The following is a 16,476-nucleotide window of genomic DNA, read 5'->3' as shown; positions in this document are numbered from 1 at the left end:
TACAGTAAATAACTTCAGAGGTTTTTACTAGTTGACCAACTGCAACAATCTAAAGATCTTGTAATTTTTTAATTCCATAGTTTAAATGGAAAGAAAAAAAATACAGAAAATAAAAAATAATGATCCAAATCAAAAGGTGAGTTCATGAAGCATACAGAATTTTTAGCTATTGATAGCCTGTGAGAAGGTGAAATTAGACCCCAGTGGTTTTCATTTTGCTCTGAGCTGGTTAGAGAAGCGTGCCACTCATGATTAGTGCATGTGGACTGCTGTTTTTGAGGAGCTCTGGCATTCTGTGCACATGAGAGGAGACATCCCAGCCCCTCTTGTTATACAACCAAGCCTCAGAGATGAAGGGCGAAACTCTCCTGCCCTGCAAAGGTCTACCAGGCAAAAGCCACCAGCTTTTCCAGGCCAGTTTTTTTCAAATGCTTGTAGGGGAATGTCTTACCTACAAAAATAACAGCATTTATATCTCAGCTTGTTCCAACCTTTTGCCTGAGATCCGGTAGTGATCATGGTATTATGTATGGTGATGGCATTGACACTGTGCTCTCTGAGCATGGGCTCCTGTCTAGTTTCACTGGAATCATACTGAGAAGATACATTTCCTTTACTTAATGAAAATATATAGGCCCCCCCACCCCCATGATGCCCACCAGGAAGCAAGGGTGGCTGTCACTGGGAGAGGACACTGTCCCCACTGTCCCTGCTCCTTCCTGAGCTGCATTTGCTTGACTTTCATGGGCAAAGTCAAATGTGGAAAGTGTGGACTCATTAACAGATTACTCTCAAATTCTTAGACTGAAAGTCTAATAAACATGCCTGGAGAACCATTTTTAAATAGCAGCTCCTGGACATGCCATCACCAGCAGCTAATTCTCATTCAAATGAAACAACGTGAATGAGACTCTGGGCTGCTTTATTAGGAGTAGAATCACTCAGGCGTGGCACTCAGCTTTGGTCCAAAATGAGCTTTCTCTCACCAAATGGCTTCCTTTAGCAGGGTAAACAGCGACCACCTGCTATTCTCTGAGCTGCAACCAAAGCACAAGGAGCACTTTTTTACTTTAACTAGCTTGCAGCCTGAGTTGCATATCCCCATGGATATTAATCAGCAAATTTAGAGCTGTAGTGCTATCAAAAAATGTAACACTTTAAATTTATTTTCGTAAAGTACAGGGTCAAAGTGAATGTTAATCTTTAATGGGATGAAAATATGTCATTTCCTTGTGGGAATTAAAAAGTAGACATAATCTATAACTGACTTATAAAGTAGACAATAAGGCAGTCAGCTTTATCCAGGAATAAAATATTTGGCATTTTAGAGGAGTTTTTTTCTATGAATTATTCAAAACAGAGATAGAACTATGCCTCGGCTGTGAAATTATTTCCTGGCATTCGTCAAAGCTCTTTTCCACTAATTAACTAAATATCTTCAATCAGTGAATTCTGTGTTTATTTATTAAATAGGCCACAATACATTGCAAACCATGTTGCCAAGTTGTCTTTTATTTTAAAGAAATAATATTTAGAACCAAATCGCCAATTAGAATGTATGCCTCTGAATTTCAGGGTGCCATTCAGGTATTAGTAGAAATTACTTATCTCAATGTTTGTATCTTAGTCTCCTGCTACCTGTGGTGAGGTTCTCACTTTGGAATTCAGTATATTGTCTCTTAAATGATTTCTCTATTTAAAAAAAAAATAAAAATTATTTACAAAACATGATACATAAATACCTTAAACAACTGTTTGATTGGTCAGTGCTTTTCCACAGTTTGGTCTGCTTAAAGTGAAATAGAAAGGGGAGTTTAAGAGTATCTGTATTTCCTATAAAGAAAGAGAACATCAGTCCTGACATGTACTGGGGAAAGTCTTTTTAACTTTTATTGTGTTATGCAAATATAAAACTGGAGTGGTAACACCAGTTACTTTTCCTCTTTTTAGTTATGGTTTCGGTGGAATGATTGTTTCAGGATTTGCTAGTGAGATGAAATGTTTATGAATTGTTACTTATTAAAATAATAATTCAAAAGTTAAAAATGCTGCACAAAAATACAAACTTCTGCACAGAAATCACTATGTCCCTTTTGACAAATAATAGTCACTTTCTGTGTAAAGACAAAGCTACTGTTCAACAAGGCACAATGACATTACACAGCAAAGAAGATTGAGGACCAACTCTCCCTCTTACAACAAAAACCTGGTTTCACGACCTTTTTGTTCTGCCTGGTTGCTGTCATCTAAATGAGGTTCAGGTTCAGATGCTCACAGGCCACCACTGCTTGGGACTTCTGATTGGACTTAGCCTTGAGAACGTGATTTTTTTCTCAGAGTAGTAACATTAACCACATTTTCCAGACTCACTTTGTTTTGTATACATGGTTGAGAAAGTAAATGTAGGTGTTGGGGAGCTGTGGCCTGCCTGGAGAGGGGCTGGGGCTGCAGGGCTCCCCAGGGGTAGGCAGGGAGAACCAGCCCAGTCAGCCAGCGGACAGGACAGGCTCCGTGGGGATGGGGATGGCCAGGGCTGGGAGGGAGGGACATCAGCCCTGGGGGCTCCCTGGGGCAGGAAGCTGGGCAGGGCACAGCTGTGGCAGGGCTGGAGACAGCATCCCATGGATGGGGCAGGACAGGCTAAGGTAGGGCCAGGGGAGATGTGAAGACCTGTGGGTGCCCTCAGGGCCCTGATAGTACGAAAGTTTGCTTGTTACAGGAAAAAAAAAGGATTTAAAATTATTATTCTGTTAGTTGTCATTAGAACAAAAATTTCTAAGTGGAACACCAGCAGAAAGAAGACATGGAGGTGAAGGTCCTAACTAACCAAGGGCCAATGCTCAGCCTTGTGTCAGCTTCGAGACAGCGAGGAGCATTTACAGACATCCCATTTCAGAGCTGGGAGTCCCAGGCTGGAGGCGCTCTCAAGTGCTGAGTAGCTTCAATTAGAAACATTAGAAAGCATGCATCTCCAAGCCAAGGAATGATTGGGCCAGCAGAAATATTTTGAAACCAAACCCATCTCAGTTCACTGAATACATTTCCATCATTTTGTGGTATTATTAACTAATGATTGACATATTTTCTGCTACACCTTTTTTCTTTAAATAAGCAGCTTTGAGCTTTGTGACCTGAAGTGTTCCTGATAGTTTTAATCCCTTTTTAAAAAAATATGTAAACTGGCCAACTTAAAGAGAAGGACTTTTGTCCACAAATTTTTTATGCTCAATCTTCTTTTTACCTTTTTCACTGTCATTTAATATTGCATTGATGCATTCAGAGAAGTCCCCAAAATTATTTTATCTCATAAAAATATGTTTATAACCCCTGACAATGTACCTGAAGCAAAACTTACTTTTTTGTGCACATTTCCCTGCTTTCACTGACATTGAACTTGATCTTGATATGATAAGTTATTCTCTAGTTTTCCATGGCTGTGAGATTCTTTTGTAACTCTTCAGAGTCAGCTTCAAGACAGACTATGCCAAAAATGTCTATGTGATGTAGAGACTTAACAGTGACTGACAAGACTGATTCAGCCTCATTTTCAGTTCCAGACTACGTTGAACTTACACGTCCCAGTACTGATCTTAAGAAGATTTTGCAAAATTTTGGGTATATAACCCTTCTCCATTTCTCCATTGTATAAATATGTCATTTGTTTCTAACCTTCTTTGATCACCCATTAATCCATAAGAAGAATTCCTCTGTTATCCCAGGGGTGATTAGTTTCTTTAAGAGATAATGTCAAATGCCTTTTGAAAATCCACACACATTGTATCCTTTGGATCAGCCATATGCACATGTTCATTTATTCTTTTCTCAACTGTAATAAAACTATGACTTTCACCAAAAGCCTATTCCCAAGTATGTCATATTCCTCACTGCATTACTAAATTTATTCATTATCAGGTCATTTAATTTCAATGGTTTTGTGGAAATCAGATTTACTGATTCATATTTCCCAGATTCATGAGTGGAGCTTTACTTCAAAGCTTGATGACGTTTCCCATGTTCTTTTCTTTGACAATAAGACAGATATAAACAATAATCTCAAGTGTTAGTTAGAAGCTCAACAATTTTATATTTACCTTTTTTTTAGAAGTCTACAGACAGTGCTACTAAGTTTTAGTGATTTGTTACTCTTAAGTGTGTTGACTTATTTTAAAACTCTGTCATTGACAGATCAGTCTGAAACATTTCCTCGGGCTCATTCCCTTTACAGAATGATTGTGATATAGGAGTGATCCAGTCAGCCTGTCTGCAATCACTACATGTTAGAAAAATATTCTTTCTTAACAATATCTTGGAACTAGGCTAGCTTTCTTTTTCTGATAGGTTTGAGTAAGAAGCAGATTCTCTATCACTAAAGATTAGTTCCTCCAAATTTTTGGCATGTTTTTTGTGATTTTGGTTTTAACTTGTCAAGGATTATGGTCCTTTTTAGCCTTCTTTCCTGGATATCTTTTTCACATTTTGGTTTTTAAGACCTAGTCCAGAACTTGCTCATATACGTGCACTTTCTTGTTTTTCCTTCACTCTAGTTTTCCCCTTTATTTTTTAATTAATTAATTTTTAAAACATTTCCTTTGGTTGCCTTTTTTTAAAGCTTCCACTTTACTTAAAATTTAAGAGGTGGGGGAGAACTCTTTCTGTTTCACATATGAAATATGAATACACAAAATTTCTCCAAGACAAAGGAGATCCTTTTACCTGAGCAGAGATCACACCATCAACTGGTTTATTCTGTATGTCTTCAGGTATGAAAGGAGGACCTTTAAACGATGTCTTAATACACTTATGAAAATGAATTAATGGTAGATGGCCTTAAAATCTCACTTACAAAACTCAAATCTCTGAGATGAAATTTAAGAGCCAAGCCACTTCTAATGTCACCTGATTGCTAGCTTTAAGGGGGTGGGACCTTACTTATTCCTAGTTTTCCCATTTACCCAAGACTACTAAAATAATCAGGTTTTTATAGCTTTCTGTATAATTTACAGTCTGCTCATGTGTGATAAAACTGTAGAATTAATATAACTAACAGATAAAATGGATTCTTTGATTAATAGATTCCCTATATCTCTGACAATATTTAGCAGCCAGCAAATAATGTACTGCTTTTTAATTACCACCTAGAAAGGAGAATTTTTTCAATTTCATATTATCATGGTTAATATTCATATAATTTTTAGGGATGAAAACTTAAAAATGTTGAGCAATCATGTTTTTCAGGAACCATAAGATTACCTGAGAGTGTCCCAGTATTTTTCTGGTTCTTCTACTAACTATTCTCTTCTGTCACACATATCTCTTAAGGAAGATTGTCTTTGAGCACTAGTCTCTGTCTTTTTTGCTATGTATTTTTGACTTTGTCATTGACCTTGCAACCAGCTGTGTCTATTGGTGGAATTGTAAATTCAATAAACCTTTTGGCTGACTCATGTAGAGGTCTCTCAGACCTTTCCTACCCTCTTTCAAGGCTTCTCTTTTATACTTAGCCCCCTATGTCTTCAGACAAACCCCACAGAACTTCTCATTTTTGTCCCGCCATACTGTTCGTGTGACAGTAAGAGATGCTGCAAAGTCTGAATAACAATATTGAACCTGTATATTTTTTTTTCCCTAGATCACACTGCATATGACATTGGACATCAGCAGACAGCCAAGAGCTGATTTCCTTTATGGCTAAGGCTCTTCAACAGAAGGGTCAAATGTCAAGGGAAAAGTCTGTGTCAGGGGGCAAGTCAGTTGTGGGAGGTGGAGTCAGAAAATTACTCTTACCAGGGCAGTTATAAGAGCACAAGGTTAATATTTCTACTTCAACTTACACTTGTGATTTTTCCAAATTAATCTGTCACTCCCTAATTAATGCTAAGAAATAGTCATGAGCAACATTGCAGAGTGCCACCACTTAGGATAATGCTAGTATTCTGTACTACACATCTATAAAAATTCCCTCTGAGCCAGAGATCCTTAGCCTTTTGTGCAGCAAAATACAACATTTACCACTCTGACAGCCTAAGGGTTGTGTTTAATTTGCACGTACATCTAAATATATTTACATACATAAGTTGTCTTAAAAATACACTGTAAAACCCAATACTTGTTATTAAGACTTAACTGAAAATAGCAGGTAAAGTCTGTATTTAATGCAAAAGAAAAAAAGAAAAGACAAAGTTATGTGCTATAAAACTTGTGCAATGTTCTTTCACGGATTATTTTGTTTACAAATGAATTCTGTCTATTCTGAGGATGACTTCATAAGGAACATTCATAAATCCATTCCAGACCACATAATTTATGGCTTAAAATTGACTAAAATATAGCTCGCATGTTACTAGAAGTTGATCGATTTTCAACACTATTCACCAACTCTAAACAAAGTTCTTCTTTAGGTGAACATTCTTTCCAGGAAAATATAACAACCAAATAAACAAACCAAACCAAACAAAGACATGAAAATAGATACAACTTGTCTTTTTAATTTTATTTTTTTCTCTTTCCTTTTTTCTTCTCTCTTATCTTCCTTCTGTTTCATTCTCACTCCTTTATTTGAAAGAGCTTTTATACTGTTGTTGCAATTTCAGCATGAGAACATGTTGACATTCCTGGGTAACCACAAGAATGGTGAGAAAAGAGCATCTCAGAAAAGCAAAGCTCATTACAACAGCCTGTAGTGAGAGCTGGCAGGAACATGCCCTGAGAGCTGCGTGTGAATGGCTCTTCTGATCACAGCTTTTTTCCTCCTGCAGGGAAAGGCCACTTTCCAGAAAGATGCCCACAAACCAGATTTGAACGAGAGCATAAGCTACAAACAACAGGTCCAAAGGCATGTGCACTGATGGCTTATGAGCTTTGTGACAGAAATGTAATACAGATGGATAATGCAATACAGTGCCCCCATAACTCACCACTTTATACATTTGGTAATCCCTTAAGAAAGGTGGACATATTGACCTCCTAAGGGAATCATAGAATTGCTTTGAAGAAGGGTGATTGTGCTTGATGGTCAGTGACTGGTGCTTGCTACAGAATAGATTTTCCTGTCAGATAAGCTTCTTTCCAAAAGATTTCAGGTGGATCACTGAGACTGTTCCCAAAAAATAGGGGTGTGACCTGCTTTTCCAGTGGACCAGTTTTTCTTAGCCCTTTCCCCAGATTTCCTCCCGGGAAAAGACAGTCAAAAAATGCACCGTGTCTTCAAGTTTCATGTTCTTAATACCCCTTTGCTTTGCTTTACATCCAGTTTTAAGATTTAGATGTATGTTTACTTTCATGTAGGTAAATATATCCATAGAGTGTCAGCACAATATATCTGTACAGTCCTGCAAAGATGCTCATAAAAACAGTATTGTTTTCTCTGTCTCAGCCTATGAGTTTAGTCATGGTCTTTATTGTCTTTAGCTGATAAATGGCCTCTTCCTTAAAAATAGCTTTCATATACTACAAGAATCCAATTCTTACCCATAACATTGACATTGTCATAGAGAGGAGAGATATTTCACTTTTAGCAAGCAACAAAGTTAGTGATTTTGTTGCTGTGACTAATTAAATTTTTGCTACATTTATGCTGCAACTGAGGTATCATGATTTGGAGATAATTGCTGGAGCCAGTCAGTTTCATTTGATATTCTTCAAACCCAGTCAAGGGCATCCAGAGTTTGAGACTGGCATTTATTTTGTTTTGTGTAGGTAGAAATCTAGGCAAGATTTACATATCAGTGTAAATCTGGAATAATTCCACTAAAAGCAAGTGAGTCAGATTTGTGCAAGCACAGTAAAGATAAATTCAGACCTCATAATTTCTTCACTGCTATACCCAATGCTATGCTATGAACTTGGAAAACATAGGTCTCTGTTTTTCTTCGTGGTAACTGACAACACCTTCAGCAAACATGCACCTCCATAAACATTTTCATACTTCAGGTAAGAAGATGTCCATATTAGTACTGGAACCTGAAACTGCCAAAGTATGCTGGGTTTTTGTTGTAAAATATTTCACCATTGTAATAGTCACAAAGGGTTAGCTTTTTTTCTTTTTTTTACAATTCCTCAAAAATTTTGCTAGTGTTTTTAAGCTTTTTTAATCTACATTTTGGCAGATACAGGAACTGTTCAAACCTACATATATACTTTTTTTCCAGCTAGAAACTTTCTCAAGTGGAATTTGAGGACTGTGCACATGATCATATAAGGAACAAGATTTGCCCAACAATCAAATCAGAGCAGCAACAGAGCAGTACAGGAATCCTGGCTATGTCCACAGCATCTATGGGGATCAAGAGGACAACAAATGCATAGAAAGAATCCAGACAGCACTGCACCTCTCACAAACATACTGTATGGTTGTGGGAGCACATGAGTGTAAACCACATAAATCAGATGCTGCCAGGACCTGCTGGGCTTGTGAACTTCATCCTGTCTGAGAAAACATAGAAAAGAATATGCCAGTGGGTCCTTACCTGCATTCCCCTCATTAATGAAGCAAAGCAATGGCCTTTCATTGGGAGCTGATCCTGTTCTCCTCTCTAACACAAAGCACAGGCTGTTCCCACTAGAATCTTTTGCATCAAAATTGTCTGAGACTGGAGCATGTGATGTAGGAGACTTTGTTCAGTGTCTTTCTCAGATGAAGATTATCCAGACTCCTATTTTGCACCCCCCAGACGGGTGTCCTAACCATGGAAATATAAATGAGGAACCTCTGAGCTCCTTAATGCATCTCCCACCCATGCTGGGCTGCATTAAAGCAGGCCCACATCTGTCTCCATGAACAGCAACCACTGCCATGAGACTATGCAGCACAGTTTGACAAGATGCCCAGATTTTAAGATTTAGATTTACAAATGCCTTCTCAGGTTTTCTGTGCTTCCAAGGGACCTAGGGGACTGATTCCCACAGGTCATGGATATCACTAAGCATCCAGTTCCCTGCTCCAGCTGATGTGGCTGCTCATGTGCATGTGTCAGTCTTGTATGTCTGCACAACTTACCGTGTTCTGGAGAGTGAGATGGGGTCTGGTATTGAATATGCCAGGGACACATGGATCTGAGCCCATGGCAACCTTCACAGGAGTCCTGTGGAGCAGACAGAGAGGCTGTCAGGCTGACACAGCCGAGTGCCTTGCATATTATTATCTGTTTATTCTAGTCTCCAGCTGACTCTTACTGACTTTGCCACTGGGGTTTAGATTTGTGACCAAGTGCTCCCACCCCACCTTAGACTTCAAATCTTATTTATGCAGTCAGTTTAGTAAAATGGTATTAAAATAGCACCATTGCACCTCACATTTTCACCATTCCTTCATGTCTGTTGCAGTTTACCAGGGTCAATAGTATTTTTAAATGACTTGCAACAAATGTGGTAAGTACTCAAACAATAGGCTCCATCAGTTACAGAGAAGCTGTTTTATTCTACTAAGTCAATTATCAGTAGTTTCAAAAGTCCCTAAATAAGTAGTTGTCTGACAGATCATAATAGCTCCTTCTGTTACTCTATGCCAACTCATATGCTGCTGCAGAATAATTTGCCTTACTCTTTTGTTTAGGATTTGAAAAACAATCATGTTGAAAGGAAGCAGAATATTATAATAATGGAATAAGAAAACAAAAGCAATTTGGGGAAAAAATAAACTTCCTGCTCTAAATATTGCTGGGCTCTTTTAGCAATGCATTTTGCCGTATAAGCAGTGGATTTACCAGAAGTCCCAGTTCTCTGGCAATAACATGCCACAGTTGCATTGGCTGAAATCATCTGCCCCTTATCCCCATCAGATTGGTATTCATTGCCAGCCCCTTTCACAGCTGATGCTGAGCCTTGGGGAAACCACCTGGTTGCCTGTGCTGTAAGGGAAAAAACCTCACTTCTTGCATATCTTTTATGCCATAAACATCGAGACTGGAGGTAACACTGCCAAAAAAAAACAGAAAAAAAAAAAGGTTGCAGTTTTATTAATGGGCTCCCTTCAGGTGTGCTGTATCCTTTCACTTTCTATAATTGCTTTGGAGACTGAGCTTTGCTGAGTGTTCACAAAGGCCAGTCTTCAGCTCCAGTGTGCAAATGGCTGCAGTGCTTGGTTGCCCAGGGTTAGCTTGTATGCTCTCCACTCAAGGGGAGAAAGCAATACTACAAGACCACTTGTGATCTGCTGTGACTCTCCAAACCAGTCAGCACACACATTAAGAAAACCCTTTGTGATCACTTGCCAGACACACCTTGGATGATGTCTGCAAAGCTACAGGATCCCCACGGATACCATGGGCTGTGGACAGGCAGATAGTCTCTGAGACAGCAACAACTGGAGTTGGCAGCAGCTTCAGGATCAGGGCCAAGGGAGGGTAACGCTGAGCAGCGCTGAGGCTGCCGCGAGGTGCTCTTTGTAGCCTATAGCAGCAATAACCTGAATATAGCCTCTGAAGCATTTTCAAGCAGTGTCTCAGATAAAGGAAATTTCACCAATAATGAATGGAGGTGCTTATTACATGCTTAGCCAAGGCCAAATTTCAGGTTGGGAAGAAGCCACTGATTCCTACCTATAGCAAGAAGACAGAGAAGAGTGGGGTGTTTTGCCTTCCATTGACCACACAGAGCACATGGGACAAATGTGTAAGAGGAATTCAGTCATTTAATGAGCAGAGGCACATATTCTGGTTTGGCTCCTTATCCAAATCATCCATCCCTTTCAGCCAGCATTATTCCACTCCTGCATGTCTGCTGTTGGAGCCACTGCATCTACAGTCAGTATTGTGTGGAGAATTACACTATGAAAAGCCAGTGTCCATAAAGGAGACAGAGGAGTCCTGCAACTTTATTCGAATAACGGGAAGAGTCCACTGGGCCATACCCCCGTGGGGTTTCTCTCGAGGTTTCAGAGGACACAGCCTCCTTTTACCCTAAACTCCCGGCCACATGTTGCCCTCTTCCTTTCCCCACTGGCTGAGGTGCTAGGAAGGTACAGTCTTCCTGAGCTGCCTTGAACATATCATTTCCCCCCAAAGGTTAGAAGTTCCGGCTGTCTGGGTTCTGCAAAAGACTTTGCATGGACAATTTGTCTATTACCTTAAAGCTCAGGAGTTCAAACTGTAGTCAAACTGTTTTGAGTTCTGTAACAAACTTGTGCGGATTGAGGTTGGCAGAGACATTAACACCCATTTATCCTAAAGACCCTCACCCACCGAGTTGTTTGTAAAGACATTAGCACTCACCTTTCCTATCAGTATCTGCAGGCAGTGTGAAAATGTTGAGTTAGGACAATATCCGCTTGGAGGTGGATCACCACGCTTCCAAATACTGTTTTTATGGACTTCTACCATCCAATTTTAGTCTACAAGCACCTGCTAACCCCATAAAGTTAGAGGAGGTGTAGAAACTACTAAAAAGGAAGTTATAAAGTAAACTGACATGGACATATGGAGACCCCTTTCCAAGCAAAAATAGATTTCCAGTGGAATAATAAAAGAAAATAAAATCAGTAACCACAAATCTTCAAAGAATAGTTAAACCTGGCTTTACCTGTGCTTGTTGCTGAGCAGAGAAAAGCAGCCAAAAATTGGATCTGGTGTTTTTGTTTAGCTTATACTTCATATACAGTTCACTATTTGCTTTCATTGCTCACATTATCAGATGAACCTTTCACTCTCTGTGCATGACATGTATTCCTACTGTCCAATGTTTGGTTACTATCCATACATAAATCCAAACATTTCTAGCAAATCTTGGGTCAATTTGTGGAGAAGTTCTTGAAAACCCATAAGTGTTCTTATGGGTTTGTTTTCTTTGTCCCTCTTTCTGTGTATATTGTGATAGGGGAAAACTGAAGGAAATATTGTCTTCCTCATTAGAATTCAAAAACAAAGTTTCTTTGATGCTTTGCTCATTATTTTTATAAATAGCCATAAAATAGTGCATTCTTTATCCATAATTTAACAGATCACTATGTTTATTTCCATGTACTTTTTTTTTTTCCCCTGCATACTGCAGATAAGGAGTCACTCATATGTGGCATAAAGCTCTTTTTTAAAAAATTAGTCATGGTGACTAATAGTTGGAATCTTTCAAACTTCTGGCTATTCAGCTACTACATGATTGAGATGCAGAATCAAAATTCATAAGAAATATCAAAAACCTTTTGTCAGACTGAGAAAACCACAGGAGTATGAAGTTGTATTATCTCAGAGACAGTGAGATGAGAAATAGTGGCATACCCAAATTTTAGAGAAATTTTGCAAGGTTTAGCCAACAGTACTCAATGAACATTGCTTTTTCTTAAGGCAAGATGATCTGAAATATTTCAGAACAATGCCTAAGGTTATCTATCAGGGCAAAAAAAAAGGCGATATTATTTATTATTAGTGTTGGGCTTTTAAATACATTTGGCCACAGGCCATCGAAGCAGAAGATAATATGGTTTTTTAGCATAAACATGTTTTCCATGCATAATAGGTAATGATCAAAAATGCATTAAAAAAGGAGTAGTCATGGGTAGGAGACTATTTGTGGGTTTTCTTACCATAGTGGGAAATGGACTTTTATTACTTCTCAGAATTTGTATCAAAGACTATTTTTATCTACTTGGCTGTTGTAGTCCAAGTAACCTCTATGTGGGAGGCTGTGCTAACAATCTCCACATACATCTCAAAGCATTGCTCTTTGGAAGAACAAATCAAATTTGAAGGTATCTGAGACATTTCTAATTCTTTTCTTTTGAGTGGACTTTCCAGCCACACATAGCTGTATGTAGTCCATGAGAACTGTTGTTCACTGGCAACTAAACAGGCTATCAGGATAGATACTGTCTTATTTTTCTGACAAGACTGAAAGCATACTTTTTTTTCTAAGACAAGATATGCTCCCTGGAAGAATATTTGAACCACTAGCAGGAGACCAGAAGACTTTCTACATTTTCTGAAAGCTTTTTCTTTCAATCATTTGGATGCCTTTCACAGAAAGGTGTTGAAATTCTCAGTTATGTCTCATGAAACGACTCTTGTGTTGGGGGAAATAACAAAACAAAACAAAGCACCCAACAACACTAAAAGAAACCACAGATTTTTATCTTCAGGGCCTCACAGGAAGCCCTCCAAGACACAATCCTTAGTGGTGATCTCTGGATTTCCCTGCCTGGAACCGATTTGTACTTCACACAGTAGCTCCTCTCTGCACTGTGCACAGGTCTTCTTGGTCCACCCCGTTTTAAATTTTGCTCACTGCTTCTCCTATTGGTCCCTCACTAACATCACTATTTCTAAATCTGCTTCCAAGATTTAATCACTCCATCATATTTTCCCTACCTTCCCCCTGCTTTCTTTTCTCCAGGGCACTTGTATGACTCCTATTTTCCAGGGCTCTCACCCACCCAAATCTCCCCTGCTGTTTGCATAGCCCTTCCTTCTTAGGCCTACAGACATTTTTCAGCTCCTCATTTGGTCCAGTATTTTAAAAGCATAAACTCTCTTCTCCCTGTATCAACATTTGCTTCTTGTGGTTGTCTCTCCCTCCTCATGCTGCTTTGCATACATTGGCTGGGCAGCTGCAGAAAACATGACATGGCCATTCACTTCCTTGCCTGGGGGCAGGATTTATTAGATGCTGAACCTCAGAAGGCTCGATTCTCTCAAGATAGTTCAAGACACAGTGCCAGATTATCAAAAATTGGTTTTTTGGGCCAGACTACAGGGGAGCAGTGTTCGGGCAGGCCGTGTGGGAGGAACACAGGAGTATCGTCTCTCCCCTCCTGCAGCTGAGTGCTGGCAGTGCCAAACAGGGATTGCACTATCCTGCTTCCCATCTCAATGGGCCTCAGAGCAGAGGAGGTGCAGGTTTCTCTGCTTTAGTCATTAGCACTGTTTATGAAGCTGTATTGTAGCCCTCCAGAAAGTGTCACACCAAGAGCCCTGGCTTTTTTTCCTAGGTCAGGACAACTTCCTGCACCCCCCTGCCTGTCACTGTTGTAAAAACCCCTGACTGACCGAGTCAAAGCATGATATTTCTGTATGCAAACCAATGTTTTAGAGTTCCTGTGGCTAAAATCTCTTATCTGAAGTCTATTATCCGCATGGGCATATCATCTGCTTGCAAATATACCAGGCAGGAGAGAGAAAAATATGACCCTAAACTAATGTTCAAATTTAGATTAATACATCCCCAAGCACTATTTCCATTAGTGCTAATAGAGGAATGCATAGATCATAAATTGTCCTTTCAGGGTCTGACAATTCTAAATTTAGTACCAATGTTAATTAAGCAAGAGAAAATTGGGGAATGCAACAGATTTGGGGAGCAGGCAGTGGAAGGGGAGAGATAGGTCATCAGTTTGACAGCTTTGGGAGGTAATAATTTAGTGAACAAACAATCATGAAGATAAACCTGAATATTTCAGTGCTTTTAATAACTTGTAGCATTTAAGGACAGCAGATTATTTTTTTAATTATTTGGATTCCACATAACTAGAGAATAATCTTGATTTATCCTTCTCCCAGCCTTCTCTGCATTGACAGAAAGAGTTCATTTGTTACTCTGACATACATGCTAATTACTGTGCCCATATGTACACTCAGCACGTTTTATTGACTACTGTATGAGAGAGATTTCGAGGGGTTAATAAATGTGAAAAAATCTTATGTCAACATTTTCTTCTCTTTTCTTTCATACAATATAGGAGTCCGTTTAATAAATCCCAAATCAGTATAAGGTCACAAAGTGTTTGGCTTTAAAACTGAAGTTAGGGTAAGTAATTACAAGGCTCCACTGTGTTCCTTATTTAGTTGCATATTACGCAGAGCTGAATGGGATGATTAATAATCATGTTCTACACTGAAAGAATGTAATTTATAAAAGTTTATGTAAATACAGCAGCAGAATCAGTTGTTCATTTACCATTGCCCTGTTAGCACGTATGGGAATTCCAGCATTTTTAGAAAGCAACAAAGCCAAGATCCTCACAGGAGTTCTGTGCTTAAATACCTTGGAGAAGGCAGGCCCAAGGTACTAAAATAGCTTAGCATTATTGAATGTTTAGTTAAAATTAGACAGAATACTGGCATGTGTAGTAATGTTTGTTAAGAAGTCTTGGTGATACTGAGCTATGTTGGCAGTGGAAGAAGACTGGAGAGAATGAAAAGCTTTTACAAGATCATTGAGCTAAAAAAGAGCAAAATAAATAAAAATTAATCATCAGTATAGAATAAATTGCATTTTTAAAATGAATATTACTCAGAATCCAGTACAGGATGTTCTTTTAATTAATTCATTAATGTCAAAATTTTGATTTAAATCATATGGATTTTTTTTTGTTTGTTTTAATCAGCATGATCTGTGAGAAGGCTGGGAAAAAATGAGTTCTCTCCAGCACTGTCTGTAGCCCATGGTGCACTGCCATGACAGTAGTGAGTTGGTACTTCCCTGCAGTAAGCACCAGCAGGCACATACTGACCATCAATGCGATCAACAATAACTCTGCTCCATCATGTAATCTAGCTCAATTTAGAGCACACCAAATACATCTCTTTCACCTTCTGAATGGATGTTGTTACCACACACAGATTCACTGAGGCTAGAAAGATTTCCTAAATACCTCAGTGGATCCAGCAGTTAGTAAGCAGTATGTGCAAGGTAGCTATTCATTTTTGAGAGAGGAGTAAAACTTGCTCCACCATGTCCTCATGAAGACCGAATGCTAAGTAGAAAGTATTCTATAATTTTCACTTTGGAATACAGCATGGTTAGTCTTTTATGAAGATGACTAGATCCTGGGTTGTATTACACTTTAAATTCATTATACTTTTTACTGCTATTCATAGAGATTCATGTTCAGAAAAAAAATCAGGTTTATATCTATTTATATTTGAGATTATATTAAACTCCCAAATGTGGTTCATAAATAGGGCAGTAAATGGGGTTGCTTTTTTGAATGAAAAGTCCTTGGTAACTAAATGAGCAGGTAATAAATGGAAAGTGCTTGTATTCTGTACTGAAAAGGCTGGATCATGCACCGCCATGGCCAGTGGGAGTTCTGCCACTGACTTCAGTGGGCGTGCTTAGCGAGGCTGTTTTGTTCCTCATTCAGTTTGGTTAACAAGATTTGTGCTCCAGTCCCTTTTCACCAAAATGCTGGCAGACTTCTTACAACATTACTGGAAACTAGACCCTACACAAATTACTAAGGCCTTTTGTATTTTAATGTCTTTTTTGTAATGATATTCAGTCCTTTGGGGCAGCTGCCTAAGAGAGACATTAGTCAACTTCACTTTGTTTTTAGGACAGATGAGCCAGAGCCAAAACCATAGACCTGAATAACTTGAAAATCCAGAGGAGTTTGGATCCAGATTTGAGCCCCACAATTTGAGGCCCTTGCTGATTAGTGGGCCGTGCTTTAACAAGCTGTACTCGTGCTAAGAAAGGAGCTCAATATTTGCTGCCAGCACCATCAGAATCGAAACACAGGGCTCTCTAGCAGTGTCCTGGCTCTGACACTGT

This window comes from Corvus brachyrhynchos, unplaced genomic scaffold (genome assembly GCF_000691975.1).
Source record: "Corvus brachyrhynchos isolate BGI_N302 unplaced genomic scaffold, ASM69197v1 scaffold167, whole genome shotgun sequence".
Classification (NCBI taxonomy): domain Eukaryota; kingdom Metazoa; phylum Chordata; class Aves; order Passeriformes; family Corvidae; genus Corvus; species Corvus brachyrhynchos.
The sequence above is the reverse complement of the archived record's forward strand: the minus strand, read 5'-3'. Positions refer to the sequence as shown.